The following is a 6742-nucleotide window of genomic DNA, read 5'->3' as shown; positions in this document are numbered from 1 at the left end:
TGAGTCGAGTTGGTCACTCGATGAAACCCCCTAGTAGTCTCAGTGTTGTTGTTCGGATTGCTCACACCTCATGTGAAATCAGTTTTGAAAGACTCTACCTTGCAAGTTGACAAGTCATGTTTTGAAATCAATGTTAAATGTTAGTTTATGGAGCAGTATCAATTGCCAACCTAAGACCACTAGGTAATACCCTCTGTTGCAAGAGGGGGGACCAGGGAACCACTTACTGTAATACATTGCGTGCAATACTGACTAAGTATACCAAGGTCAGTCTGCAATTTTTTTCGTTGTTCATATTATCAACAATAATATTGAGATGGAAAACTGATCAAAACTTGTCATACTTCAGTGTAACACATTCAGCGGTATACTCTCTGATGGAAATTATGCCATATAAATATCTAACTTGTGTACAATATTTACAGGCATTAACTGTTTCTTGTTTGTAAAAATAATAAAACTGTTTTAATATTGTACAATTTACAACTATGTAAGAGGTTATTAATTTTGTCAGTTGCTTTCCACATTAAATACAAACACATGACACACTGTATTGATATATAGTAGGTATTTCCAGTTTCCAGAAACTGATGGGTTCAAAATCCATACTGGAGACCAGCTCAGGCTCTAAAGGTGGCAAATTGTTTCTAGCCCTACTCACTTCTTGTCCTTGGATGGATCATGACTAGCGATATTTGAAAGTTGTAAATCTTTATAATGGCATGAAACATAATGCCCACTCATGGGTGGACAAGCTGTGTATTTGTTTTTTTGTTTTTTTTTTTTCACTTAATAAGTGATCATAGCAACATTTTGAAACACCCAAAAATAAACGGCGGTCACCAAGCTCGTTTTTGAATTCTTTTTGCATAAGGCTAAAATTAGCAGCGTATTTTACAGGTTGATATGTTGCTACAGTATGGTCACCTATTATGTCATAGATTACGTCACCAGTGACTGGGCATTTCTTTGAAAGACCACGGATCTGTGCATTGGATTGGAATTTATGTCTATGCCCCCGCAAAATCGTCGCGCTGCATTGTGTCGTCAGCGGTGTAGCAAAACAAAATATGGGCCCACAATACATGTGTTGGAAGAAACCGCTGAAAATGGCAAATGATATCAAAGAAATGGAGTTGTGCTTGTAATGTAGCAAGATTTGGCTATCTTCTGATTGAAAGAAAACTCAAGGTGAGAAACAAAGTAATTTGTCATTTCTTCATTTATTTTAGTAAAAAAGCAGCAAAGTGGCAACTGCTAACCCTTTTGTTATGAAAACAAGTCACAAGTTTGCAACTTCTCCAGATATTTTAGTCACAAAGGGAAAAAATTCAGTCGCAAATGCAACTGCAAGACATTATGGGAAAAGGAGGAGTCTTTGGGGAAAGTTTTGCTGCGTTTGCCAAAGAGAGATAACTTTTGAAAACATGTTGTTCCATTGTTGTGGTCGTTATAGTGCACCATAATCCAGTGGGAAAGGAATTTCATGAAAATGTTTAATATATATTTTTTTCTTGGTAATTTATTTAACATAAAAGAAGTTTACATTGCACAAGATACATATATATAGAAAAAAGAAAAGAAATACAAATAATGATCTGACATGCACGAGAACTGAGTGATTAATCAAAGAGGGCGAATAAAGTAAATTAAATCATGTAAATTTCTCAACCTTGTATTTACAATTAATCTTATTAACAAATTCAGATAAAATAATCGAGCTCTCTTTTAGCTTGTTTGAATAAATGTAATACATCATGTATAAAAAAGTTTAATGAAAGTCTGCGGGGCAGAAACTCGGTTATTCGGGCCCATTCCACAGATCGTTGGTTATTGTAGTAATAACTTAGGTAAATTGGTCATCAAGTGGAAGTGATGGAAACTGATGCCAGCCACCATAAATCAGCTGGTTTAATAGGGTCATGTGTGTTGTGTACTCAGCATTACGGACTTTAAGAAACAAGGACGCGGTGGTCTGGAAAAATGTGAGGACCTAGGGTGGACTGGGGAGAGCACCGCGTTCCAAGTGCAAGAAATTTGTAGTTAAGTTCAACAACACAACTTTTCATGAAACGCGGTCTGCAAAACAGTGAGAACACTTGAAATTTGTTAACAGAATGACTCAAAAGTCGTTTAAGACTGTACAGGAAGCACTACTATTTTCTTTTCAAGAAGAAGTAATAGACATCGAAGAATTTGCTGCGCTTTATGATCAATACACTCCACAAAACCTTCCATTTCGCCACTGGGATTACGAAAGATTTTCCCTCCGAAACAAAGACTCAGCCGAGTGTAAGGCGGACTTCAGATTTGAAAAGACAGACATCCCTTTGTTGGTCGATGCTTTACACATGCCTGATACCTGCATAATAATAATAATAAATAATATATATTTAGCTTTACAAAATTCTCAAAGCTTTACAATCTTACAATCTTACATTCAAATCTTACATTCAAATTACATGCAGTATGAGAAACTCTAAAATTACAATAGATTTCTAAAGAAAAACAAGAAAATCTATATCCTGTATAATAATGCAAATAAGGTTTATACACTATACATAATAATAATAGTAATCTCTATAAACTATATATAATATGATCTCTATACTCTATAGCACTGGCGGAACAGGTGTGTTTTGACTTTACTCTTAAAAATATCGAGTGATTCAGAATTCTTAATTTCTACTGGTAGTGCATTCCAAAGTTTAGGGGCACTGGCGGCAAACGATCTGTCCCCATAAAGCTTAGTTTTGGTTTTAGGTACAACAAGAAGCATTTGACTGGAAGATCTAAGTGCACGAGAAGGCTTATACAAAGTCAATAGTTCAGAAATGTAATCGGGAGCTTGATTGTTAATGGCTTTATAAGTTAGCATCAAAATCTTAAAGTCAATTCTGAACTTTACAGGCAACCAGTGTAGTTGCTGTAATATGGGTGACATATGTTCATTCTTTGCAGCACCAACAATAAGCCTCGCTGCAGCATTCTGCACGCGCTGGAGCTTTGAGATTTCCTTATCTGGAAGACCTGTTAGTAAACTATTACAGGAATCAAGAGTCAATGAAATGAATGCGTGCACAAGTCTTTCACAATTATCACGGTCTAAATATTTTCTAATCCTACAAATCTTACTAATGGAAAAGAATGCGGACTTGCATACACTGTTAACATGTTTAGACAACGTCAGATGTGAGTCAACAAGCACTCCGAGATCTCGGGCAGCTGGTGTTGGCGATATAGTATAACCACCAACATCAATACCAGGAAGAGTAATGCTTTGGAAACAAAAGCATAGATGAATTACTTCCGTCTTGTCGGGGTTGCATGCCAAACCATTAGAGGTGCACCAGATGAGAATGTCCTTCACACAAGCTTCAAACTTAGATAGAACGGCAGGACGATCATCCGACGAGCCCAAGGACACATATAACTGTGTATCATCTGCGTAAGTCATCACATTGAAACCATGGGCTTGTACCACATTCTCCAGAGGGGCAAAGAACAAAGAAAACAAAAATGGCCCCAGGACAGACCCTTGAGGAACACCATACTGAAGAGGATAATCGGCTGATCTGACATCCACAATTAGTACTTGCTGGGATCTACCAATCAGGTATGATCTAAACCAGTTTAACACCTTCCCATCAAATCCATAACGGTGTTCCAAACGACTAAGTAAAACAGAATGTTCAATGGTGTCAAACGCCACCGATAAATCTAGAAGAACAAGTACAACATCCCAGTGGTTGTCAATAGCAACAAGGATGTCATTAAACACTCGTAATAACGTAGTTTCTGTGCTGTGGAAACATCGATACGCAGACTGAAACTTGGCTAAAAGCCCATTGGGTATAAGATAGTTCAGCGTTTGCGTAGCGGCCACACGTTTGAGCATCTTCGATAGAAATGCAACGTTTGTGATAGGGCGATAACTCGGATATGCCTCAAGGTCAAGGGACAGCTTCTTGATCGAAGGGTGAATTACACCTTTTTTAAGGGATGATGGAAATACACCAGATAGCAGAGAAGTATTGACAATAGAGGTGATGGCTGGAGCCAGGGCTTCAGTAGAATGCTTGAGCACACTAGTTGGAGCAGGGTCTAATATACACGACTTAGTATTGGACTTCACTAAGAGTTCACTGATATAACGTACAGACACCGCAGAGAAATCACAGAATGTTGTCTGACATGATGGTTGACTAGGCGCTACTGACAAATCCATCGTCGCCAAGACTGACGAGTGCAAACTATCTTTCAGATTCACTATTTTTTCGGAGAAAAAGGTGGCAAACTTCTCAGACAATCCCTGGGGCGAGTCATATGTTGGTAAGAGCGGGGCTGACTTGACCTTGAAAAGGCCATCAATCATTCTAAAGAGCTGCTTCTGATCAGATCCTGAAATTTGATTCTTGTAGTATTCTTGCTTTGCAGAATTTAACGCATCACTGTAAATGCGGCACTGATCTTCAAATATCTGGCGATGGATCTCTAAGCCAGACTTGACATATTTGCGTTTCGCCTGGCGCTTAGCTCTCTTCAGAGACCTCAAGTTGTCATCATACCATGGCGAGTAAGGACGTAGTGTCACAGTAGGAGTGCGAACAGGAGCATGTAATTCAATGAGATTGCTTAGAACCTTGTCATATTGATCAGTCAATACATTAGGATCTGTGCATGCGTTTAAATCAGAATTATATGATGCAGAATCCTTTAAATTCTTGTTCCATAAATCCAAATCTATCTTGCGCAATTTTCTACATTGAAACATTCTTGTTGTAGCACAGGGCTTAGGTATATCAGCGGTGCACACCATGGCACTATGATCCGAGATCTTGTTAGGAAAACAAACAATTTCTGGAAGGCCACGTAATAGAGAATCATCATGCCTTACTAGAACTAAGTCAAGGGTGTGTCCACGTTTATGGGTTGGGCCCACAACCCTTTGCTCAAACCCAGCTGCTTCCAACATGTCCAAAAACTTCAAAGCATCAGCATCCTCACGATTGTCAACATGAAAATTAAAGTCTCCAGTAATTATCAGGTTGCAAGGCGAAGCCGCAAGATTCTCGAGTAGAATAGAAAAGTCATCGCAGAACATGTCGACAGAGAGTTTGTTTTTCTTTGAGGGCGGAGGTCGATATACGGTAACAAAGCGCATTGACGACGTAGGAGTAGAAATAGATATATCCATGTACTCAAAAGCATTAAACAGAGTGATCTCATTTTGTTTAATATGTCCGATTGGCACCATTTGTGATGCAACAGAAGGAGTTTGTGTTATGCTAAAGCGCCTTGCCTATCCATGCAGACTGTCTGATATGATTCCAATTTTTGGAAGATCAGTACCTGAGCTTAGTATGATAAGCAATGAAGTCACCGAGTGGATGTACAATGTTCATGGCCATAGGATATCTGAGTGGAATCATTTTATCATGTCTCCAGACCAACTGCAAACTTATTCTGAGGCAATTCATGACAAAGGTGTGGCCTTGGACAGCTGTTTCGGCTTGGTTGATGGAACAGTTCGACCCATATCAAAACCAGGAGTCAATCAGAGAGCCGTTTACAACGGCCACAAACGAGTTCACGCTCTTAAATTCCAATCTGTGGCATTACCAAATGGGTTGATCGGCCATCTGTTTGGACCAGTGGGTGAGATTTATTTAATATATGCATTATCCATAGTATTCTACCATTTTCGGGAAACGAAAACAAAACAACAGAAGCTCAAAATCAAAAGATTTTTACTGCATAAGGATTATTTAACACTCGTTGAAATACTCTTATTCTGGCCATCATGATTGTTTTGCAATATTTAACGTATCTATAGGTCATAAGTGCCTTGACTGCAAGAACAGCAAATCCTATGTTCATCTAGCCATCTTAATTGAGCTAAGATCAATGCTCTCTTTCTGAAAATTTTCTGCATACTTATTTGTTGACTGATTTTTGTTTGGTTGCTTTTGTTTAGAGGGACAAAGGCATGATGCAAGAATGCTAGATATGTCTGGCCTCTATGCTGACCTGACACAATTTGCCTTTTCCCCTACTGGACAAGAGAGTGCATCTATGGGGATCCTGCATACCCCCTGCGTATCCATCTACAATGCCCCTTCAGACATGGAGTCCTAACCAGACAAATGGAAGAGTTTAATACATCTATGATCATGAGTTCAGTGCGTATGAGTGTGGAATGGTTGTTTGGAGATATCGTCAACTATTTTAAGTTTATTGACTACAAAAAAAGATCTTAAAATAGGCCTTAGTCATGTAGGAAAAATGTACACTGTTTGTGCACGTCTGCAAAATGCTTTGACGTGCCTTTACTCAAATACAGCTGCTGATTACTTTGGACTCGAGCCACTCGAGCTGATTACTTCAGCTAAAAAAAGCTAGCCTTTTGACAGAAACACTTCCAATATCTTTACATTAAACCTTGCATCCAATTGAACAGTTTTGTTGTCTAAGGTAACTCCCAAAATAGCAAGTTTAAAGAAAGGGGTGGCAAATGATGCTCAGAGTTTTACATTTAACTTTAAAAGCTCGTTAATGAGAATTAATTAGCACTGATTAACCAGTTTGTCAGCCTTGAACATAGTTGAAAAACAACATACACACAAACAAACTAATGTCTATTTTTCAAGCATTCTATTCATGATGCCCATGAACTGCTGCATCATGAGCATTTGTTGTTGCTGAAACTGCTGCTGTTGCTGGAATTGCATTTGTTGCTGGT

At 38.6% G+C, this 6742-nt stretch overlaps 1 pseudogene; it reads left to right on the top strand.

Moving 5' to 3' along the window:
- The first annotated feature begins 2117 nt into the window (after positions 1–2117).
- On the top strand, positions 2118–6260 carry LOC138031537 (uncharacterized; annotated as a pseudogene).
- The last annotated feature ends 482 nt before the right edge of the window (positions 6261–6742 follow it).

The sequence above is a fragment of the Montipora capricornis genome, chromosome 14 (genome assembly GCF_036669925.1).
Source record: "Montipora capricornis isolate CH-2021 chromosome 14, ASM3666992v2, whole genome shotgun sequence".
Classification (NCBI taxonomy): domain Eukaryota; kingdom Metazoa; phylum Cnidaria; class Anthozoa; order Scleractinia; family Acroporidae; genus Montipora; species Montipora capricornis.
Note: the sequence above shows the minus strand (reverse complement) of the source record. Positions and strands in the feature narration are given on the sequence as shown.